This window comes from Danio rerio, chromosome 14, assembly GCF_052040795.2.
Source record: "Danio rerio strain M-AB ecotype USA chromosome 14, GRCz13ab, whole genome shotgun sequence".
Taxonomy (NCBI): Eukaryota; Metazoa; Chordata; class Actinopteri; order Cypriniformes; family Danionidae; genus Danio; species Danio rerio.
In genome coordinates this window covers 30,398,019-30,423,836 of record NC_141034.1, presented here as the reverse complement: position 1 = coordinate 30,423,836, position 25,818 = coordinate 30,398,019, and the positions used below count along the sequence as shown (strand labels likewise).

The window sequence follows — 25,818 nt, the reverse complement described above, 5'->3', positions numbered from 1 at the left end:
AGCAATATTTCAAGTGCCTTGTTGAATCTATGCAACAAAGGTTTAAGGCAGTTCTGAAGGCAAAAGAGGGTGTAAGGTGTGCCTACTGAAGTGGCCGGATGAGTGTATATGGTTATGACGGAAATCAATGGGGCAAAACAGTCACAGACATAATGAAAGGGTAGTTGATTTGTACAATACACAAGGGTTAAAAATGAAATAGAAACAATCTGAAAAAGCCTGCCTAAATAATTTCTCTCATAAGCCACTGAGAACTCGTCGGATGTTTTAAACAGTGATCAATTAGCACCGTTGGATGGAGAATAAACACAAGAATTGCTTGTATAAAAGCCAATGCTTTCAACTGTTTCAGTGCAATTTTTCTTATGGAAATACTGTGCTGTCTTGGAGGATGAGAGTCAAACTTCCAGAAATCTGAGACTGGAACAGCGTTGTTGTAGTGGATGATGCACAAATTTAAGAGAGACAGAAAAGCAAAATGAGCGTTTAGCCGCGAGTGTGAATTGCCTTTCGCACCAGACAGATTTTCTGATCCCATTATGGCTCCAGCTAGCGTTTTTAGTGCAAATTTCTCAGTGCTTGTGTGGATTGCACATGCTCCCGATGCCTAATGAGGGAGCATTAGCCAAGGGAGAAGCAGTAATTAGAGCAAGCGTCAGAGCTGAGGACAGATGGCATGCAAAGACAAGTCTTTTCCTTCAGACTTATTGTCCTTCTCCTATGAGGGATGTCAAGACACGCAGCTTTCAATCCGTCTCGTAATACTTTTGATACACTAATTACAAAACAGTTTACTTTGAGAAGCTTAAAATGAGGTCTACTTTTAATCTCGCCGTCACTTTTTTATTTTGATTTTTGTATTTATTTAAAAGCAAACAAAGTTTAGATCTACCTGTATAGAAGACAATACAGAAATAAAATTGCATTTGTATGCAAATTATTTGACACCATTAATATTATTACTTACATATTCTATGGCATATACGTATATTGACAAAATTTACTTTGTTATATTAAATTACATTATACAATATTATATCATATTTTACTTTTGTAAAATGTAACAAAAGTATTTTACATCACTTTTATAAACATGTATTTAACTTATTTGTATAGATGCCATTACAGTTTAAGTCAGATTTATTAGCCCCCCTGAATTATTAGCCCCCCGTTAATTTTTTCCCCAATTTCTTTTTTAACGGAGAGAAGATTTTGTTAACATATTTCTAAACATAATATTTTTAATAACTCATTTCTAATAACTGATCTATTTTATCTTTGCCATGATGAACAGCTTAAAGTGACATTTAGAGACTTAACTATGTTAATTAGGTTAACTAGGCAGGTTAGGGTAATCAGGCAAGTTATTGTATAATGATGGTTTGTTCTGTAGACAGTTGAAAAAAATATTGCTTAAAGGGGCTCATAATTAAGACCTTAAAATGTTTTTTTTTTATTAAAATTATTTAATTATTTAAAATTATTCTAGCCAAAATAAAACAAATAAGACTTTCTCCAGAAGAAAAAAATATTATCAGACATACTGTGAAAATTTCCTTGCTCTGTTAAACATCATTTGGAAAATATTTAAAAAAGAAAAAAAGATTCAAAAGCTGTCTAATGATTCTGACTTCAACTGTATTTTAACTTATATCAACTTATATATTTAATTAGCTATTTAACAAAAAATTAATATTTCCCCCTCCAAAAATAAAGAAATAAAGAAATAAATGCATGAATTAAAGATATAATACAATTATATAAATTCACATATATTCAACAAATATAAATATTAACATTAATTGGCATTTTCATTTAAAATAATCTGGAAAATATCTATTATGAAATACATATCAGAAACAGCAAGTCTAAGCAAATACAGGTTGTCAAATAAATGTATGTAATAATAATATTATTATGTATGTATATAACTATAAAACAAATAATATATACTAGTAAAGTAACCATGATATAAATATCTTAGCCAAAATATTCCCCTGGGGTATGAATAATTTGGGACTTGACTAATCATTTTCTTTTCAGCTTAGTCCTTTTATTAATCTGGGGTCGCCACAGCGCAATGAACCACCAACTTATCCAGCACTTTTTTACGTAGCGGATGCCCTTCCAGCCACAACCCATCTGTGAAACATCCACACACACTCATTCACACACATACACTATGGACAAATTAGCCTACCCAATTCACCTGTATCGCATGTCTTTGGACTGTGGGGGAAACCGGAGCACCCGGAGGAAACCCACATGAACGCAGGGAGAACATGCAAACTCCACACAGAAACACCATCTGACCCAGCCGAGGCTCGAACCAGCAACCTTCTTATAATATATATATATATATTTTTTTTCTTTTAATTAATATTTTTAAGAGGATACAATATTATATTTGTGCATATACATTAGATTGGTCAGTACTGAAGCCAAATCTGGAGCTTATCTAACAAAATAACTTATGAAAACGCTACAAAAATGAATAAAGCCAAATTTATGTTATAGAAAAACATTAAATACAAATTTTAAAAAGAGAAAAATCCAGAGAAGCAAAAAAATAGTAACATTTAGTTAAAATTTTGTGAATTTTTTTTTGCTATATTTTTCTTGAATTTAATTAGATTATCTTACAATTTCTGAATGTTTGGTGACCAAATATTGTTTAAAAAAATAATAATAAATGTATTAAATAAATTTTACTGTTTAATAAATCTGTTTTGTTTAAATGCACCGAAATACATTGCCTATATTCACTGAGAAATGGATACAAATAATCATTTTCAAAATTGGCTCTACTCAATTATGCTGAGCACTGTATTATTATATAAGAGAATGTTTTACAACAACTAACTTTACATTTTCCAAAGACAGCTTTGTTTGACTACCATGTGTTATGGTATTTTAAAATCATCTGATTTGTACAGCATGTTTTTGGTGAAAAGCGTAGCATGGCTGCCTTGTTATGGTGATAGAAGTAATTTATTTTTTCCCAGAAATTCATAAAAGCTGATGTGATTATTTAGTTTTGACTGTACATAATTAGCTTGAGATTATGGCATAATTTAATGTGTTTTATTAGTGTATTGTTTATGGTAATTTATTGTTCATGTACTCAAATATTGCGAGACGTTCTGCATTTGTCAATGGCACATTTGGTTCTCTAATTAGGTTGCATGGAGTTGCGAAGAAAATGGTGCGAAGATGATGACAGGCCTATCAACATATCTCTGAGGTTTATGGGTAACTTACAGTGTGAGAATGTGACTTGGATGACAAACACAATGTGATGTGCCCTGTTTATGCGTCTCAGCGTGTATTAACATTCATGCACGTGCTGCTTTCGCAAGCTGTTTTTGTGGCAGTGAAGATACAACACACACGCACACACACACGACCGGCAAATAAAGTGACTGTCAGCAGGCATATGTTTGTATCAGAACTAAGCTATTGGTTTAAAAAGCACTTATTATGCTCCTTTTATATAACAGATATCTCAGGTGTCCCCAGAGTGGGTCTGTAAAAAATCTGCTAAAAATACCTCACAGATCAAATTTGCCGACATTTGGGTGTGAGCAAAAACATGTTTTGGTGTTCATCCCTTTAAATGCAAATAATTTTCAGCTTAAAAAGGGCGGAGCCTTCATATGCAACATAGGCTCATTCTGAAAACGTAACCCTATATACATTTCTGGAGATCATGAATTATGTAGCCAGAAGTAAATATGGCTGCATTTCATTTTTTGATTGAACGCTACGGCGTGGCTGATTGCCTCCGTATCAACGGCTTTCCGGGTGTTACCAGTTTGTCCAATTAGCTCACCATGTACGTCAGTGGAGTTGAGTTACAGAGAGGAGAGGACCACAACGACAGGGTTTGAGTCAAGTGAAGAACGGTTCCAGAAAGCGGGTAAGACAAAAACAGAAGCCAAAAAATAAAATAAACAAGTAAATAACAGGGTGAGAACGTGGTAAAATGTGGTGAAAAATCAGACGAGGGCTTTTCTTTTTCTGAATTGCTCTGAGAGGGTGGGTCAATCTGCTTTTTGAAATGCTATTGTTTGGGTATAGGAAATGGGGAATGGTGGGTCAATCGATCGGATAGTCAGTCGACAGAAGCCTCTGGTGGGTTTATGTGAGAACAGCAGGCGCAGGCACTCGCGAGAGAAAATTGAGATCTCAAAAAGCGTACACAGCGGCCTCTTGTGGATTCGCAAAAACAAAAGCCACAAAAACGTAGCTCCTGGGATGAATTTGATGGTCTTAAGAAATCTATGTAGAGTAAGGTTTTTAGAATGAGCCATGGTTGTTTATATGTTTTTCTGTCATCCCAGAAAGTACAAAACAAGCAAATCTCATGCAGCCAAATGACCAGTAGTGAATTAAAGCCTTACATACTCAAACTAGAGTCAATGATGTAGAGGAAGAGGTTACCATTTCATCATCAGGATTCCTTCTTGTCACTCTTTTAGTCTCGGACAGCCCTGCAGTGACATATTTTTGATGTCTTCTTTTCCACTTCAGTTAAAAAGATTTAACAAGGCATTTACTTAATTTGTTAAAAAAATATACAAATGAAGTATGATTATATTGCACATGTTTATTTCTGAGTATGTCATGCTGTGTGTATGTGTGACTGTGTTTGTAAGTGAAAGGGCTTTCTAAATATAGTTAATACAGAGCTTCTGATTGCAGGGGTAATTTTAACTTGCCTACGCCACTAACAGGGTTGGATAATGAAACTAAAACACTGGCCAACTTAGTGCTGAAGCTTTAATGGCTAAATTTGACCAGCCTGGAGGACAATCTTCAACCAGTAAGAGCAGATTGTGAAGGTTTAATTAGTAGAGTAATAGCACAGTATGTAATTTTGCTTAGAATATTGCAATGCACACAACATTATGAATGACATATCAGAGTTCAGAGGAGGACCAATTGTTGGTGTGCATTTCGCTGGTGCATCCGTCACCAAGACAGCAAGCCATTGTGATCTATCATGAGTCACAGTATGTCAGCATACCACCAAGTAGGACAAACCACATCCAAAAGCAAGAGAAAGCTAAAAATGTTAATAAAAGATTTATTTTATAAAAGATTTTACATTTTATAAAAGTTAAATGTGCCCTTTAACTCCATTTGTTTTTCATTCTTCGGGAGATCCTCAGGGTTAATATACATCGCCAGGCTGCAATAGCCAAACATTTGGTCACTTGTACCAATACCAAACTTTAGTTTCAATGATGCCAGCAGCAAAAATCCTGGGCTGTAGCCTGAGGACAATGTAAAACAAGTATTGTTTTCTGATGAGTCCACTCACATTGTCTGAGAGAGTAACGATGTGGAGAAGCCCCAAAGAAGCATACCATCCAAACCGTTTCATCCCGGAGTGAAGCATGGGGGTGGGTCAGTGATGCTTTTGGCTGCAATATCATAATAATAATAATAATAATAATAATAAAAATAATAATAATTCCTTAAGTTTATATGGCACTTTTCTGGACACTCAAAGCACTTTACACAATAGTGGGAATCTGCTCATCCACCACCAGTGTGCAGCATGTGCAGATGATCAATGAGATTACCCGAGTGCAGGTGGGGGCGGAGTTGAAAACGGAGCAGCGGACACTTCGGGGGCTCAAAGTTGCTGCAGTCATGATGACTGATCACATGGCGTGATCATTTATTTATTTATTGAAATAACAACAAAAGATATTCAGTACAAATAAATCAGAATACAGTCTCTACAAACTATAGTTCATTTTTTAAACAACAAAGGAAATTCTGAATTTAATTTAAGTAGCCTATATAACAAACGCATAAGAAATAAAATGGAAAATGAGAGGGCACTTAAAAAGAAAATAAATATCCACGAATAGGGTTATTTTGGATAAGGATAGCATTTAAAAAAAGCACTTTAATCCAAAAAGTTTAAACAAAAACACAAAAGGGTCAAAATAAATGAGCTACACTTAGTAGAAATTTCCCAGAAGTAGCAGGTGTATCAATGTCACTTTTAATATTTGTGCAATAAATGGCTTGACAGAAAATAAAATATTTTATAATCATATATTTTTATTTTTAATAAAATACTTTTTTAACTTTGTTAGGTTTAAAAAAACTTTAAGTTTGTTAAGAAATCTTTATAGGGCTGTCGGATCAATGAGGATAATTATATTATCACAAGTCTGTAAGACTTATTTGAGTTAATATTTAGGTTATTTACTAAAATATATCATTTAAATTTATTTACGGAGCTGAATACAGTGGTCTGTGTAAAAAAGGCAGAATAAACCTGTGCAAACAATCTAGTCATTACGAACATTATTTAACAAAAGATGATACTCTAGTAAAATATTTGTGGTCTTTAATAAGTATGATGTGTGCAAGATACAAAGGGAATGAAAAGTTAATTGTTTGTTTTGAAATTTGTAAGACGGAATTGTCCAATAATAAACACGAAAAACATGTGGTTGTTGTCCTGTTAGTAAACTCAGCCAATCATGTAATATCTTTGTTGTCATTGCAGCTCCAGCAATCGCTCCTCACATGCTGCACCGGATGAATCAATCGTCTGATCTCGAAGCGCTGTCGCAGTACTTTGATGCCACATGTCACGTATCGTCGGTGCAGAATCAATCCGGACACCATTTCTAACCAGCATGCACCGCTTTAAGACTTTGATGGGTCTGTGCAGCGCTGCATAAAGTCGAACGTCCCTAGAGTGATGAAGCAAATTATGAAATAGGAGGCCATGATGGACAGAGGCCAGTGGGCAAATTTGGCCAGGATTAAACCCCTACTCTTTTTCGAAGGACATCTTGGGATTTTTTACGACCACAGAGAGTCAGGACCTCTGTTTAACATCTCATCTAAAAAGATGGCGCTCACTGAGCATTATAGACTCCCCATCACTATACTGGGGCATTAGGACACACACAGACCGCAGGTTGAGCACTCCTTGCTGGTCTCACTAACACCACTTCCAACACCAATTCATTATTGAAAGATCATTGCATTGCCTAGGGCTAATACTTGTGCTAGATGGGTGCATCACTGCCAGGGACTACCGAACCACTGTGGAGGACCATGTGCAAATGTAAATAGAAATGGCAACATAGATGGAAATGGGCAGATTAAGGGCCAGTAATATAAAACAAGATGCCCCTTCCTATGTCACTAGGTCAGCGAAATCTAAAAACTGTAAATGCCACATTATTCCACATGCTTGCAGAGAATGGATTGCCAAAACAAAATGACTTTTATACTTTTTCACCTTTCTAGGTTTGGTAGATTGGCACTGGTTATATTCAAATATTTGATATCATAAAAAGTCTGCACTCCAAATTTCTCTTATTACTCCCGCTCGAATAGGTTCAGCTGCCAGTTCAGGTGCTGCTTGTGAAGGTGTTATATGGGCACATTAGTCAAACAGACTCAACCCTCTCTCACCGGATGCCATGCTTTAGGGATTTCAGTCTGATTCACACATATTCCCCCAAGCATCGCTCCATCTCTCACTCCGTCTGAAGTTCCTGAATCAGCACTATGTGGATTTAAAGGGCCCTCGCTCCTCAAAGAGGCCTGACAGCTTGGGCTTTCATAACGTTTTAATGTGACATTCTTGCGTCGTATTTTGTTTATTTTCTCTTCTCTTTCTGTCGGGGCGCTGTAGGTCCGGCTTACACACCTGCAGCGCCCCAGGGGGAAGAGCACGGATCAGACCCCACACCCCTGACACTCAACATGGAGGAAATGAGAAACACTTAAAGCTTTCAGAGATCACAGAGTCTGAGGTTATTACCCGGCCGTAACAAAACACTGGCGCTGCAACCAAACCTATCATCTCCAGCCAGTTATCAACAAAGACAAATTGGCAGGAATTAAATTTACCGTCAAGGTTGCGTGACACACTTTAAATAAGGGAATGATGTTTAGTCTACAATCCAAATAAACGCCTCAGTGTTTTGCTCTCTGGCCGTATCAAATGAGGTCGATTGTTATGAGGGATTATTCTTTGTTTTTGGAACAACAGTATCTGTAGCCGTGTGTTTGTGCTGGTCTGTTTGTGAATGTACGTTATTTAGGTTTTTACATTCGGAAGTGTGATCTGCAGCACCTGGAATATCAGATTATATTGTTTCTACCAATATTTATGACAGTTTGTAACACAATTATAGTTTACGGTACATCTCACATTCACAAGAACCACATTTAATTGTTAGATATAACCGACACAGCTTGTTTTCGTAACTAAAATGTATCCATAAATAGATTTAATAAATATTATATTTTGTTTTCACATAGATTTATTTATTGTCAACTATGAAAATATATAATTATGAAAATATATTTGATATATATCGAAATTATATATATATATATATATATATATATATATATATATATATATATATATATATATATATATATGAATCTGATTGTGTGCCTTGTCTTAAAAAAATGTATGTATTCAGGCAAAATTAGGCATGGGACGATAACCGATTTTAAGGTTTGGAAAGTCAAGGTTTTAAAACTGACAAACTTTCAGCTATACCGTTCCTATGGTATATGCAAGTTGTTGTTTTTTAACCAGACATTTAAAAATAATATATTTTAAACCTAGATGTTACCAAAATTTTATTTCCAAATACATAGTTACATTTTGTACCAGGCAGGCAGTCACAGCCAGTGTTGCCAATATTCGCTTTGGATAAAAGCGTCTGCTAAATGACTAAATGTAAATGTAAATATATCTATATTTAGTGACTTCTCAGACCCCCTTAGCAACAAATTTAGCGACTTTTTTTGGTGGTGCTGAAGATTTTTATAGACTCTCATGTGTCCATACTGTACTGTTCCTACTCTCAACGAGCTGCGTCGGCCCCTCCATAGCCTCACAGCACTCACAGGTGGCCCAGTTCTCGTACAGCATTCTCTACTAACTGCAGCCCGGGAGCTAATTTCAAATAGCAAATGATTGAGCACTGTGAGTGTGAGGTATTTCCCTTGTACAGTCAAACCAATCTGCTTTTTCTTTGTTTTAACAATTTAATTTGACCGTTTATTCTTCTCTTGTTCACAATCACAGATATTTTAGTGACAGTTTCGGAACTTGTCTTGATTTATTATGTCTGAGAGATTACCGCAAATTCACTACACATCTATACTGATACTGTATTTAAACAACAATAAATGTAGTTAAATTAGCATGCATACATAAAGCGTGTTACAAAAACCACTTTATTACCCATAAGCTGTAAAACAAACAGAAACGGTTGGACGTAATGACGTTAATAATAAGCAAATTGACAGATGACATAATCTAGTGACATTTATCAACTTTTCAGGCAGAGCTTATCGTCTTATCATTGAAAATAGTTGGCAACACTGGTCACAGCTACCGACAGAGCCTTGAGGGAGGGATTGAGGGATTCTCAAGCACTGGTCATGCGCTTATTAACATTTAATGTTAGTCCTGATGAGATAATGATTTACTTGATATGATTACTAGATTAATATATATTAAACAAATTTAGTTTTTTTTAAATAGCAAAATTTCATGATCCGGATACCTCTTCCACTTCATTTCAAGCCAGGAAAAAACGCTGTATACATACATCTCTCATTCCACAATTGTGGGTACATTTCAAGTGTTTTCCATTCTTTTTCCTTAAACTAAACAAATGTATATTTTACAGTAAACTGAAACATTTATTTATTCATTCATTCATTTTCCTTTGGCTTAGTCCCTTTATTCATGAGGGACCGCCACAGCGGAATGAACCGCCAACTCACCCAGCATATGTTTTACACAGCGGATGCCCTTCCAGCTGCAACCCAACACACATACACTACGGCCTATCTAACTTATTAAATTCAGTCAATTCAGGGGCTCGAACCAGCGACCTTCCTGTTGTGAGGCAATCATGCAACCCACTGCGCCACCGGTATGCCTTTATAAATAATATTATTAATATTAATACTATTATTAATGGTAATAGTAATAAAATACAATAACAAAGCATTTATTTCAAATTTTTATAAATATTTAACAATTTAATTATTTTTTTAAATGCCGCCTTGATTAACATAATAATTTTCTTTAAAAAAAAAAACATGGAAAAATAACTGACGCCAAACTTTTGACCGGTAGTGTTTATTGTGATATTAATACAATTTCACTAGATGACTTTAATATAATTTATTTGGAAAGAGTTTATAATTTTAGGTTGATTGGGATGATTCATAGGGGGTGCATAAAATAATAATAATAATAATAATAATAAAAAAAACAATACAAGCGTAGATAATTTCAATAAACAAAAATATACAAATTAAATAAACAGCATTGTTTTCAGAAGAGTCTAACTGTATTGAGGTATACAGTAATTGAATAATCAAATGTCAAATAATACTGCACAGTCTTTGTTTTATAAACAATTCAATAAAATTAATCGTTATTAATTTGTCAAAGTTACAAACGTAACAATTTTTTTTACACCTAAATGCTTTTAAATTGCTTACAGTCAGAAGGCTCAAAAAACACTGGCAAAATAATATATTAATCCAGACTCAACAATGCGCATACTTGCGATGTGACAATTGCGACTGACATTGCGATATCAATGTTGAAATGATGTATTGTGCAGCCCTAGTCTAAAATATATTAAATAATAACATTTAGAAATTTCAATTGTGCTTAATCCACACTCCGAAGAATGCCTGTGTTGTGAAGTCTGGCTGTGTCTGTATCAAATTTTTACTTTGATGATTACGCGGATTGATCATTGTTTTTGGAACAACAGTATCTGTAGTTGTGTGTATGCGCTGTTCTGTCTGTGTATGTGCGTATGAGTGCAGTAACTTTGCATGTGAGTGTTTTTTTTTTGCGTATGCATGTGCGATCTGCAGCACCTGGGACATCAGGCACACCAGGAACGGTCCCTTTCCCAGAGTGCCGAGCAGCAGTGCCCGCCTAGCTTTGGCACCTCAGCTGTCAGCCCGTTCTGCTGATGAGGAGAAGGTGTGGGGCGATGAAGTCGATAATGAAGGTACCATCTTGTTGTCACGACAGATTGTTTGCTCTGGGCTTTCCGAGGTGCCGGCAAGCTCCACCAAACTCCACGCCCCCTCTGCCTCGGGGCTTGGCACCTCTGCCGGGGAGAGGAAGGTATTTTTACCCAGCGTGCAACTTTCTGCACTCCTGCCCAGAGCAGCCACGCTAACTCTAAATGATAATATTTTGTCTAATGACTCTCTATTTTTGTAGACGAGCATGTATTTTCTGTCTCTGTCAGTGTTAAACTGAAGTGCTCACACAAAATAATTAAAACATTTAACTTTTTTTTTGGTAGAATGTAAGGATGACCTTAAATTAGAGTAATTTTTCTGTCAAAGGTTTAGTCTATAAAGTGTTGAAAGGGTTTCATGTGGGGTTTTTCGGGAGCTTTAGAGCTGAAGACTCTGAATGGCAGTATCTGAGTGAGCCAAGACTTCAAAAGAGTGCTTTGTGAAATCTGTCAGGGATTTGCCTCTAATGAGAGTTTGCCCACTTGATGAGGGACGCCCACTTCCTCTGCACTAAATGCCATATTCATTACCTGCTTGTCTCTGATATTGTGCTCTTTGTCTCCGACTTGTTGTATTCTTTATTATCTGCCACTCCAGATCAAAGTGATCTGATTTTAGGCAGCCTAAGCACATAATGATCCTTACAGAAAGGTAGACAAACTAACCGAAGACTTATTCTGAAAGAACTAATTGTGAAAACTGATCAAAAATATGCAGACCTTGACGGAAGGGTCAAAGTAGATGGAATGGAGCTAAATCTACCTGACTTACTACCAACTTACCAAATAATTAGCTAACTAACTAGTGTGGTTATATGCTCTATGATGTCTATGCTCGATAAACAAACAAAGACCCACATAAAAGTTTACAAACAATAAATAAAAAAGTAATTAATTATATAATAAGCATATGTTTATTGGTGGCCATGATAGACTGATCCAAACAGAGCAAAACTAACCTAACTGACTTACTAACTAAACAGTTCAGTAATGATCTTAGTAAACAATATATTGTGACCATGGCAGAGTAGTGTAAAGACTAACTCACTATATAGATCTAATAAAACAAATTTAGGATCAGGTTAAAAAAAAAACTAACTAGCTAAAAACAAATATGGGCTATAAACAGAAAATAACCTGCGCAAAACTGTAAAGTGACCTGATTTTTATTTTTCACACAGAATGAAGCATCAAACAGATTTGAACTGACTTACTACCTACATTATTATTTAGTGATCTTAAGGATCCAGACAGAAGGGCAGAATAGTGGGAAAACTAACTCAATCTATATAGAGACCAAAAAGAAGGTGCATTTGCTATTTACATGGCAGAATTTGTAAGTAGAAAAACTGAATGCTTTACCAGCTAGAAAACAGTTAAGCAGACCATCTGCAGTGTGAGGATAAAGAATGAGCCTCCTCCATTCGGCCTCTTTACTTTCTCTTTAGTTTACTTTTACTCTTTACTCCTTTACTTTAGTGGATAAGGAAACTGTGTTGTACACACTCCACTGAAGACATTTGTTGGGTTCTGACCCCTTTGAGAGAAAGCCATGCGGGAGATCGCATTGGACCCTCGGATAAAAAACAACACAAGCAAAAAAGTACACAATGCTCAGCGAGTGAGTCATGTTGTTGTGCGCAGATAACCTGTAAAACTGTTCTAAAACTGATATTTTCCTTTTCCCAGTGTCGTAAAAGTTTATGGGATGTGTAAGCTATCAGGTGAAATAGCTTTGATTAATTGGTAATACTTTATTTGTTTCTTTTCTATGTTTGCAGTTTGACCACACACACGCACAAACTCAAGATATCTAATAACAACTACAAATAACAACAAATGCTTTATTACAACAACCAAATGTTGTGAGTTCTACATGTGGGAATAAAGAAAATAACAAACTCCATGTTAATGTTATCGTTATTGGTAACAACATCCATCAGCCTACATATTTAATTTGATTCGTTAAGTGTCCAGCAAACAATTAAATGTCAATAATAATGTAATGTGGTAAAAAAAACTGAGTCATATCCAAACACACATCCTATTCTTATGCCTCATATGGTGATGCATACGTCTCCAAAACCAGATAGGTGGACAAATTATAACTAGTTTTTATTAAAACAAATATAAATATGCATATAATAAATAATACTGCTAATAATAATAACATTATACAAATGCATATTGTCAGGAAAGAATTGAAAAAGCCCCCTGATATGAAGGCATTAAGGCAGTGGTTTTTATATTTATGTAGAAAATAATAATTTTTGTTACATTCTAATCCTTTAATTTTTTTGTAAAGATATTTGTTTATTGCTGTACATCCTGTGTGTACAGAGCAACTATGTGCTCTGTGCTGGACTTTAGACCAGGATTTAGTTGGTTCACTATAGTTCCTCAGGATAGCAACTTGCCAACAATGCGCCTCAACACACCTCCTTTTTAGACCGGAATACTCATGAGTCCACAAAGTGGCGCAAATGGATTTGCTACTTGAACAATGCGGTGCAAAATGTAAAAAATTAGGGTTGCGCTGGTCTGAAAATAGCGATTAATTGCAAGAAACACGTTTTGCTTTATTGCACTGAGTGTATGATATGGCCCTATATCTTTGCTAAAACAAATAATAACTTCCACAGATCTGTAACTGACTAGTTAACTGGCGAAAGTATGTCTATGCTTAAAACACAAATCACATAAAATAAAAATAGTGTACTGCCATTTTTATCCCCATTATAAGATAAACATAATGAAAATAATACCTGATAAAAAGTTTAGGTGAACAAATAGGGCCAATGACAGAAAGGTAGACACTGAGGAAAAATAGCTGCCTGTCTCTAACTACACAGTTAACAATTTCTTGTAGAATCCACAGTAACTTACTGGCAGCAGTTTGCCAGTAACTTACTGTAAATAAATTACAGCAAGAATTTTGTATTTACATGTACAGCACCATTTCTCTTGTTGTATTTAAATTATTGTATATACTGTAAAATATACAGTAATTTTCACAATGTAACTTTCAAATACAGTAACATACTGTATAAATCTCTTACAGTAAAATTCAGTTCATTTTACAGTTATATACTGTGTAATTTAAACAAATTGTTAACAGCGTTGCAATTTGGACTTGATTTGCACGATGAATTTGCTTGATTTGATCTTAACGCGCTGTATGAACACATACAGCAGGCACCCTGAGAGAAGGTTAGAAAGAACGAAGCGAGAAAACAAATAAATACTAATAAGTTTTAGGGCACTAATCCCACTAATGAAATGAATCATTTGAAAGAAACCATATGCAGAAGCATCTGCTTTCTGTGACTCTTAACTTGCAGAAAAGTCCAAACTATCTCCAGAGTCTCTTGCAGCACACCAAACACTGTTTTCAAATGGAAGGGCCATCTGTCCTCCTCTCTTCCCTTGCGAGGGCTTTTCTTGGCACGCAGGGATGCTCTACCTCCACCGCCGACTCTCTGAAATAACTCTCTCCAGACAACTCCCTAAAGTGGTGGGATATGGACTGTGATTGGACGATCTGTGTGTGTGAATCCGAGGAAAGTATTTGGAGAAGCATAGATCTCACACTAAATGTCACACAAAGTGAACTGCCAACATATGACTTGAAGTAAATATTTTCTCAGGCATAAATTCATGTGACCAATTAACTCCCAATCTGTTTCAGCGATTTCATGCAACAAAAACGGGACAAAAAGCTAAGAATATCTTCTAAAATATCTTCATTTCCTCAATCCTTTATGTCCATTCCACCTGTCACAAAAGTGAATCATCAAAGCCCGAGGGCTTTCAGAGGAAGACGGGCTTACGTAGAGAACAACGAAAGGAAAGCTTTAATCTGTGTTCTTTTCAGGTCCTGAATGCTTGAGAGCTATAGAGGCCTGTGGCAATGGGATGCGTGAATGAGACAGGATTGGATGGCCAAATTCTGACCCGTTTCTCTGGGTAATTAAGACATTTTTACATTTAGGAAAATTTGAAGTTAAAAAAGTAATGAGCCATTAGCAGTCAGCCATGATTAATTTATTCAGTGAGCAATAGAGGCCAATAATGGAGACCAATTAAGTGAATAGTATTTGTATGGTCATATAATTTCAATAAGACAGTGTTATTTTAGTATAAGAATTTAAAATAATAATTTTTTCCCAGAGATGGGTTGCAGCTGGAAGGGCATCCACTGTGTTTAATATGTGCTGGATAAGTTGGCAGTTGATTCTGATGTGGCGACCCCGAATTAATAAAGAGACTAAGCCGAAAAGAAAATGAATGAAAATAATGAAATTGTGTTTTAGACACTATTGTAGTATTTATACATATTTTAATTGCATTTCTATTTGGCTTTTATATTATACATTTAGATTTGAAAACTTTAGTCATTTATTTTATTTTGAATTAGTTTTAGGTAAAGACAACTATTTTATTAACACTAAAAATGATGTTTGATGTTTGTTCCAACTACTTAATTAAAATGAGCTGAAACAACACTATTTCTGTGTTTTCTGTGGGGACAACTTAATTGTTTTATGTTCAATCCACTTACATTTTGTAAGTTAACTTAATTCCTTTATGTTGTCCTAACACAAAATGATTGTGTGGAGCCCAGAATTTTACACTGTGTAGCGACCTAATCCATATCAAATAAAGCTTTTAGTAGCAGATTTGTCATCTATGCATGGGACAAAAACCGGTTTAAAGGTTTACCACGGTTTGGAAAAGTCAAGGTTTTAAAACCTCTAGAAGTTTCTAAGGTATATGTAAGTTTTTAAAAAAATGTTTTTTTTAATGTGTTCTGCATAAAATCTGCATTTTTGAAATCAATGAAGAGAGCAGAAGTCAATGATTTATTTTTATAATTTAACCTGATATGTTTACTGTTCCAAAATATTATAAATGTTTCCTAAAATATAATATGTGTTCAATGGAGTAAAAAATTAATTATTTATTTTAATTTTTTTAACGCAGACATTTAAAGAAGACATATTTTATAATACGGTGAAACGATGATATTTTTATTCAAGGTTATTGTACTGTCTGAAACTTATACCGGCCCATGCCTATTGTCATTGCATGTAAGTTTACATTATTTTAGCATTCATTCATTTTCAAGTTAAAACAAGGATAATATACACGACCCACAATTCATACCAAGTGCACCTTAAACTAGCCTTTCAGGGCAGGCATGTTTTCATATCACACCACATGCCATGAAAAGTGATGACCAGATGAAAGGCCACGCAAGCGCTGGAATGCCCACTCACCGCAGAGCTGAAAGCTAGGAAGTGATTGTGAGCGCTGCACTAATCACTCGTGATAATACAGTGAGCTCCAGTCCTGCCGCTCGTAATGAGGGACTTGTTTTGGGAAGCTGGTATGACGGCGTATCCTGCAGGTGTCTATTGTGTTGGCTCTCCATGAGAGGTTTAGGAGTGGGAGGAGTGGCGGCTAGTTTGAAAACGACCACTAGAAAAGGCCCAGGCATGGATTAGCTTGTTCCCAGCAGTATGGGGCTATTTTGGAGGTAACGTCATTAGATGGCATTAAAGTGATTCACTTTTTTCCCCTTTATGCTGGAGTCTTTCCACAATGAGGGGAGGATTAGAGTAAAAGCAGCTTTAATTGACAAACCACAATCATTATTGATTTGCCTTTAAAATAACGTTATCCTTCATTGCTTATCTGTGATACCCTATAAAAATATCTAGCATCAGATCACTCTTTGTCAGGATAAAAAGCAAAGTGCTTTGTATTCATAACACCACGCAGCTTTTCCAACCTGACCTTACAGAAAAATCCAATTGTTTTATGTATTGGTCGCTAATATGTTTTTATTCATTTATCTATGATGAAAATGTGCAATAACTAGGTCCACACAGAATCTGCGTGCGCAGAAATCCATATACTTTAGCCCATCATTGAGTCTATGTATTTACTTATGTAAATGTGTGTAAATTTATATTTAATCAGTTTTTAAATCATTTCACTAATATTGTTGTGGTATAATAATAGTAATATTAAAATTTTCATATAATTTATTTACAATACAGTTTGTAAAGTTATATTTTCTATCATATGAGAGACTTGCTTTGTTTAACAAATAAGTGGACCTAATTGGATTTGCATTGTAAACATTAACAAAAGTTACAAATGTATTATTTTTTGTTTAATTTATATATTAAGGTTTAGTTATGATACTCCCAAAATCATTCCTCATAAATTAGATTTTTATTTTGTTTTTACAAAATTCTCCACAGAAATGGTAAAAAAATGTCAGCAGATTCGGTCTGGCCCTAGCAATAACAAACAAAACAACAAACTAAATGATGTATTTCGGTTTATGCTGACAAAAACAAAGAAGGATAACATGACAAATCACCAACTTATCCTGCACACATTTTACGCAGCGAATGCCCTTCCAGCTGCAACCCATCACTGGGAAAGATCCATACACACTCACTCACACACACACACACATACACTACGGACATTTTTGCTTACCCAGTTCACTTATACCGCAAGTCTTTGGACTTGTGGTGGAAACTGGAGTACCTGGAGGAAACCCACGCAAACACGGGGAGAACAAGCAAACTCCACACAGAAATGTGAGTTGACCAACTTTGCACTGAGACTCGACCCAGAGAACTTCTTGCTATGAGGCGAATGTGCTACCCACTGCGCGACCTTCTACTAAATTATATGTTAAAAAAAAAAAAAATTATTTACAGAGAACAACTTGCTTTCTATAACTATTAACCTGCAAATGTTGGAAATTTGGGGAAAAAAATATAAATTAGAGCTGTGTGATTAACTGAAGGCTATTGGATCAGTAAAGCCAGTTTTGCAATCAGTAGTCAATTCTATATAGTGCACATGCTTTTAGATGGAGCAGCATTTACTATACAGAATTGTAGTTCACTGACAAGCAATAACGCATGCTGGCAACATCGCATTCATTATCACAGATGATTTAGTCATGTAATAATGAAATTGAATGTAACAATTTTGTGACATTGACAGCTGTTTCTGTAGCTCCTCTCAGCATATGAAAGCATGGAAAAATACCACATTTAATAAATGTTGGACAATATATCCATTTATATTAACCCATCTGTAAGAAATCTATGGCTTTATCCAGGATTCTGCCCTTCTGTTTGATAAACAGGTAAATGCAGTAGTTAAATCTTGTTTATTCCAGATTATTGGCCAAAGTGAAAGGCTTTTTAACTTGTGCGTAATTCAAGAGATTAATCCATGCCTGTATATTATCACACTTGGACTACTGTAACACAATTTATGTGGGTATTGCCCAATAATATATAAATCGTCTTCAAGTGGTCGAAAATGCAGGCTTCTGGCACCCACGAGTTTGAACACATTACTCCTATCCTGTGCTCGCTAAACTGATTGCTGATATGTTTTAGAATTGAGTTTAAAATTTTAATGCATGTTTTTAATGTATTAATTGGCCAGGCTCCAACTTATCTTTCAAATCTTATTACTGTTAAAATATCTGGCAAATGTTTAAGGTCATCGAACCAGAAAATGTTAATAGTTCCCAGATTCAAATTAAAGAAAAAAGGAGATCGAACTTTCTCTGTAGTAGACCCTAAAATGTGGAATATGCCATACCTATGTCCATTAGAACAGAGATTCTCAACCGTTGGGCCTCAGCGATCCTGCAGGTGGTCCGCGAGATAGCTTAGAATTAACTCCCAACATTATACTATAATTTTTAAATTTCATTATTAATATGCTATATTAAAATGATCAAAGTATTGCACTTCTCCTGTTCTCTGATTGATTACTTTAAACACGGTGCAAAAACAGCCTCATGATCGCGTCTGCAACTACACGCTGTTCATTCACAAAATATGCATAAAGTGAAAGTCTCTCTTTGTGTATTTTTGTGTGAACAACTTAATATATTCACATAGTTGTTTAAATTATTGTCCTGTGAGTGTTTTATAACAGATCCGTGGATCTAGCGAGGCTCAGTGGTGTTTCTACCATAGAATTTAAAATAAACTTGCATATGAGCTTCAGACACTGGCAGAGCTGTTCACTGTTCCTGTCAGAGAACTCCCAATAATATCCAGCTGCAAACTCAGCCGTCATCAGATTGATGCTTTTAAACAGATTTAGGGTGTTTTACTGTATTTTATATTTGTCTGTATATTTTTGAATAATAGATATTAAACAATAGATGTTCAGTCAGTCCAGTTTAAAGCAGAAGCTGCTCTTTTGCAATCTCCCTGTTGACCTGTGCTACTCTTTGAATCTGTATATGTTTTGTAAAAAAAAAAAAAAAAAAAAAAAAAAAAATATATATATATATATATATATATATATATATATATATATATATATATATATATATATATTAGGGTTGGGCATCTAAGCTATAATGCCGATCCGATACGCATCTCGATACAAAGAATACGATCCGATATATTAGCGATACATTTGTGACATATTGCGATGCAACACGATACGATTCACACCCATATCACGATACGATGCGATATTTCAGCACTAATTAGATCAAGTTTATGAGATGATGTGAAAGAGGATACTGTGCCATTGAATGAGTTTGATTATTTATAAACCAAGCAAAACCAAGACTTTTTTTTACAAACTGGCTCTTCTCTCAGAGCCAGAGTGTCAGTTTACAGTAGAGGGCCATTTTAGAACATATAGCACATATTATTTAAGTATTTTCAAGATAAACAGAATGTATAAGTGCAATATCAATTAAAAAATATGTATATATTTGCACTCTTTCAACATAAATAAATTTAGCATTGCACAACAAGAATTGTGATTTAACTTTTCAACTATGAAAACAAGTTTTACAAAGATATTTTGCCACTGATTATTCAAAACTTAAGGTTGTGAACTAGCAGTGTTATGCTGCTTTGAAACATCACTGTCACTGTAAACAACAGGCTAATAAAAATATAACAAACCAGCAATCTTCTTGCTGTGAAGTGGTCAAACTACCCACTGTGCCACCGTGACACCCAATTATTTTTATCATTATTATTATTAATATTATTATTATTATAATTAAATAAAAATTAACAGGAGGAGGTGTTTAAAACCTTCGTTCTCCGTGACACTAGGCTGAATATCTTTGCAGATGAACAATGCAATAGCATTCGTTATTGGCGTAGAGCGAGCAGAACTGTTGCGCACGGAAAAAAAACTTGCAATGCTTTTCTCACCACTTTTGGAGCTGGTTGAAGCAGTGCGAAAGCCGGGGATGCAGAAACACTGGAAGATGCTTTCACAACAACACCGTGGCGCTGCTTCAAGTGAGATTTCAGATTAGTCGTACTGCCCGCGTATTTTACAGATGCGCGGCACATTTTGCAAATTGCATCTGTCCTGTCATGTCGTCCATCCTTAAATCCATAATGTTGCTTGCCATACTTTAGATTTAAAACTCAGTGGGGAATAAAATGTTTGTTTTGCTTCTCGCACTTTCTGAGGGCGCTCCACTAGCTTCATCCGCACACCTGATACACTGAGTTGTAGTGTGTGCACATCCGCAAATCCGTTGTTAAGGCTTACTTTATGTAGGTCGATTAAATTATGCGCCAAAAACAGGTTGACAACACTTGTTAATAAATAAAAAATACATTCTATATTAAAAATATAAGCTGTATCTCGGAAAAATCGATGCATCTCGCAAAAACCGATGTATCTCGATTTGCTTCCAAAATTTCATTCATCCTCTGCTACTCAACCGATGCACTCGCATCGTGCACGCGCATGACCGCGTATCGATACATATCGGTTAATCTTCCCATCCCTAATATATATATATATATATATATATTATTTAAATAAAATTCTATATTTATTTATAAAATGCTGATAATAGAAAATAATACAAGGCACAACAACCATTCATACAAACATTTTAGAGAATGTCAGACAGGTAGGCCTTCAAAAATTGATCAGAGAAAGAAGTGGGCCCTGAAGTGAAAAGGTTGAGAAACCCTGCATTAGAACAATTTCCAACGAATCTTTATTCAGAAGGAAACTAAAACTACACCACCTAGAAAGAGCTTTTAAGACTTTGGTGTCTTGTTTTTTTTATCTTTGATAGTGTGTGGTATGTTGGATGTACTCTATATATTGTTTTATTCTGCTTTATAAATAAATAGACTAAACTAATAATGTTTTTTGCTCCAAACTTACTTGATAACTTCAGTTGAGTGTTTGAAATAAATCCTGTGAAATGATTCTGTAGTAGTGTGATTATTAGTCATGTTGAATCAATAAAAGCTGTTAAATCTGTGTATTCAGGAACCCTCTATACAATAGGGATTTCCTTGGTTTCTAATTTGTTGTATATTTGCACATGATAGTCCCCTCTGGGTTTTGGAGGAAATTTACAACCGATCAAAGAATTGTGCTTCCCTGACAAGATGTGCATAACAATTGCAGCGCTTGCGATTTTAATTCATCATGCAGCCCTAGTAAGAAAAAAAGAAATTGTACAGATGAGATTCAAATGATTTCTCCACTAGTTTGCCAAAAGGTAAAAATAGTTGCAAATTGTCATTAAATTGTTTTGGCTCTAGCTGCCGCTAAACCGATCCTGAAAATCACCTTGTTTAGTAATAGTAATACGAGGTTGATTGTGTTCAGTAAAAGTAGTATGTGTTTAAAACGGGTCTGAAATTAGTTCAACATTCAAAGCAGCATTTTGCAAAAATGTCAGGTTGTTTTGTCTAATGGCTCCTACTTCAGACTTTATTACCTGTCTGAAAAATTACGATTGGCCAATTACAGCCATTAGAAGCAAACTATTTTGCTCAAGTGAGGCAACTTTACTGTTCGCATAGCAGGAACAAGCAGCACTGCACTAATGTAGCCCTTCATCTCTCTAGAGCCGCTGTAATTAAAGCATGATTAAGAGGCCGGGTCTGATGAATGTGTTTCTAAGTGCCCCATGCTGGGCTGCTGTTGGGCCCAGCATGGCGATTTTAATTGATTCGGGCTAATCAGTGAGCAGAATTAAAACAGTCACAGTTGTTTGGAAGAACAAGAGAGCAGGTCTGGGCACCAGGATGAGTGAAACCAGCAGAAGGCCTGATCCACGCTGGAACGGCTTTCAGCCCTGCATAAATTACAGCGGGAGGCGCACCATTGCGCCTGGCAGTTTGGGGAGACAAATGCGAGCTGCTATTGTTTGCTATCCACAGAAATACTTCGCGGACAGACTCTTCTGCCTCATTTTTTTCTCAGTTATGTCAATGTGCGCACAATTAATTATTTGACTGAAGAGTCTGGTAATACAATGGAAATGAATTGTGCTCGTGATTGCAGCAGGGGAACTAATTTATTAGCGTGATTGCTTTGGCAATGCACAGAAAATGTCCTACGGAGTCGGTTTGAACATTTCTAATGATTGCAGGGTTGCAGAATGTCAAGCCAAAGGAGTCTATAAGCTCAAACCTGACAAGCTGAGTAGTCTTTAGTTGGTTTAACCCCCCTGTTGTGTCTGTAGTGTTGGCAAGAGGCCCTGCTGCTCAAGAAGAGGAAGTCCTGATGATGTCCATGACAGCAGCCCTCAGGGCCTGGACTGAAGCCAGAGAGACCATAATGACATGCACTCAGATAGACCAATGGCTTCACAGGACTTAAATTACAACGGTTAATCACTGAATGGTCAACTTTGCAGGAAAAATGCAGTAGAAAACAGATAAAGTTATCTGTATCTATAGGGATCTGCTGTAATCTGTTGCAATGGATTTTTTGTTCATTTAAACACAAGTTTTATTTACCTGAGAAGTTTTAAAGGCTGACCCTAAATTAATTTCTGCACTGTAAAAAGCAACTACATATTTTAACACTAAAGTAATAATACCTGTTTTACAATATAAAGAAATGTTGGTTACTTTAAATTACACAAAACCCATGTTGTCAAAGTAGTCAAAGACTCTTGCCTGAACACAGAATGTCAAACTAAAGAATATAAGTGTTATTGAAATGTCAAAGGGATAGTTCACCCAAAAATGCATAATTCTGTTAATCAAATATAATCCGATATTTCAAGTGAAATCTAAGTGCTCCCTCATACTCTACAGAAAGCAACGGTCCCGACTACAGACTCCAAAGTCCAAAAAATATGCATACACAGCACAGAGCTCATGAACATGCACCCTATACTGACACTGACAAGATAAAACAATTGATTAAACTCATTATTTTAAAGTATTTTGTGTGGCTTGATAATATTTCAATTAAACCTCTTAAAAATGGTCTGTTTTGAAGATTTTCCTAAACCCTGAATGAGTCGGGAATCTTGATATTAGGGGTGTAAACCTACACTGGTCTCTTGGTTTGGTTCGATTACGATTATCATGCCATCAATTCGATTCAATTTGATATCTTGCCACATCACAGTGCACTGACGATGCTTAAACATTTTAATATTTTATTTAGCAACACAATAATTCTTGTATTAAAATGTATAATTTATAAACATATTCATATTTTATATTATTTGTCATACAATTTTGTTCTTTTATAAAAGCATATAGTATATCTGCAGTACCTTTAATTTCACCTGTAAAGAATGTAAAGAACAACTTGAGCATTTATAGCATATAAACTAATGTAAATATTATCCCGCTTGCTTTTTGAGCATTGTTGATTGAACTCTTAAACGCCTATGATTGATCATGCTAAACAGAAAAGGCTGCAATTGGACTCTAACGGTCAGCGCAGTTCTGGTGCAGTTCAGCAAACCGTGACATGGACACCAATGTTAATCAGCCATGGCTATCAGCTGATCCATAATAGATGGTGACGCTGTAAAGAAAACTTACTCTGTAGTCACACTCGTGTCTGGATACAAAAGTAACGTTATTGTTGTAACAGCCGAGAAAGAAGGTGAAACGTTACCTGAGAGAGAGAGTGTGTGTGTGTGTGTGTGTGTGTGTGTGTGTGTGTGTGAGAGGGAGTTTACAGCTGTAATTTTTCCCCGAGCTGGGTTTGGATTTACTTCCCTGTCAGTGAAAGACTGTCCAGAAAACTCACAAGCAGTGAATTGTGCACAGTTATCTAGATTTTAAGTAGTTGGAGTGTTTTAATTACTCACAGTCTCCTCCCTTAAAAAAAACGTCAGTTCATAATAACTGGTTATGGTTATTACTAAACCACTACTGAATTGTTCATGTTTGCATCACAGTGTATGGAAGAAACAATTCATTTTGACACCCTACTTGATATTTATGGAGGATAAGGGAGCTCTCAGATTTTATAAATATTACCATTTGCTAATTTTCAAATGATTTTCTTCTGTAGCAGTTTTGTCATGAAATTTCTTGCCTAGTTTACATTTTGGTTAGATTAAAATGAACTCCACAGCAACTTCTCATTACTCTGACAATAATAAACTTTAAATAAGTGTGAACACTGTCATCTGAATCCTGGTGTAGCAGACAGAGACCGCTGGAAAAGTGGATGTTGGTCCATTACCCAATGAACTCTGGTGTGGTTTGAAAATACGAATGCAACAGAGACAAAATGCATCTAAAAAGAAAACAGGAAATAAAAGAAGGTGATCAAGTTTAAAAGTCCTACAAGCCAAGCATGCAGACTGCATTAAGGTGGCAATTTTATGGAAAGACGAGATAACATCTGATGTTTGCATATGTACATGCCAGTACTGTTATGATATCCTAAATGAGTAACCATGACATCTGTTTGAACACATAGGCTATCCCCAACATACAATTGCATAAATGCAAATATTGCGTCAAATATAACAAAGCCATTAGCTGTTGTATTCTTTTTTTTTTTCTTTTTTTTTTTTTGATGCATTGAAATGGTCAGACATAACAGACAGAAGTCTCATCTCGTATACTTTGGGTTTATTGTGTTACTTCATGGAAAATTTTAAAAAGATAATCAGTAGTGATCTTTTTAAAATTATAGGGTCATTAAGACATTTATTGAACAAATTCAAATGTTCAAAATAGTGTTATTTAGGACGGTTATTACGAAAAAAAAATGTCTTTGAATTTTTAATTTATTTGCTTTTGTTCATTTTTACAAATTATTCTGAGAAATCATACCATTTTGTCATGTGAAGTTAATGGTCATCTGCCAGAATTTTTCACAATATCTACTTTTATCTTGCACAGAAGAGTAGTAGTCAGATTTAAAATAACATGAGGATTGATGTTATGGACAAAACACCAAATGGCTTTTGCCTATTAGTGAATTTGCTGTATTTGTGCCTACAGACCAGCTTGGATTATAGTTCCCCAACAAACACGATGTACAGTAAAGACAGATGTTTTGGCTGTGAACACGTCGTCTGCAATAGATGATGGTGATCTAATGAGAGAAGCCAAGCTGGCTGTACAGATGGCCGTCCTGAGGTGGCTATAACATCCAGAAAGAGAGATGTCATAAGATCTGCCTCCAAGGCCCCTATTAGGAGAATCATGCAATTAAACAGCATTTAGGAGCTCACTGGTACGCATGAACCAGCAATGTGGCAGTTAAACAGCGAAATATAGCACTAAAATGCATAATTAGTCTGTTTAGATTATCTAAAGCTAATTCAAAGGATGTTTTCTGAGCAAAAATCAATTCATGATGTGTCCCAAAAGACGAATCGGTTTTCTCTTGAAAAGTGTATTGGGAGCTCTAATTGAATACATCAAATCTCCTTAACTGACCAAGCTATAAATAA

General features: G+C 35.4%; 1 protein-coding gene across 10 annotated transcripts in view; it reads right to left on the bottom strand.

The window, feature by feature from the left end:
- LOC147833965 (uncharacterized) overlaps positions 1-25,818 on the bottom strand; it is an 82,399-nt gene that overhangs the window by 37,759 nt on the left and 18,822 nt on the right. Inside the window, exon 4 of one of the 10 annotated variants that reach the window (XR_015507511.1) lies at positions 10,924-11,162. The exons of the other annotated variants lie outside the window; for them this stretch is intronic. The gene's annotated coding sequence lies outside the window, so the exon portion shown is untranslated. Of the gene's footprint in view, positions 1-10,923; positions 11,163-25,818 lie in introns of those variants that run through there. 10 annotated transcript variants of the gene reach the window in all.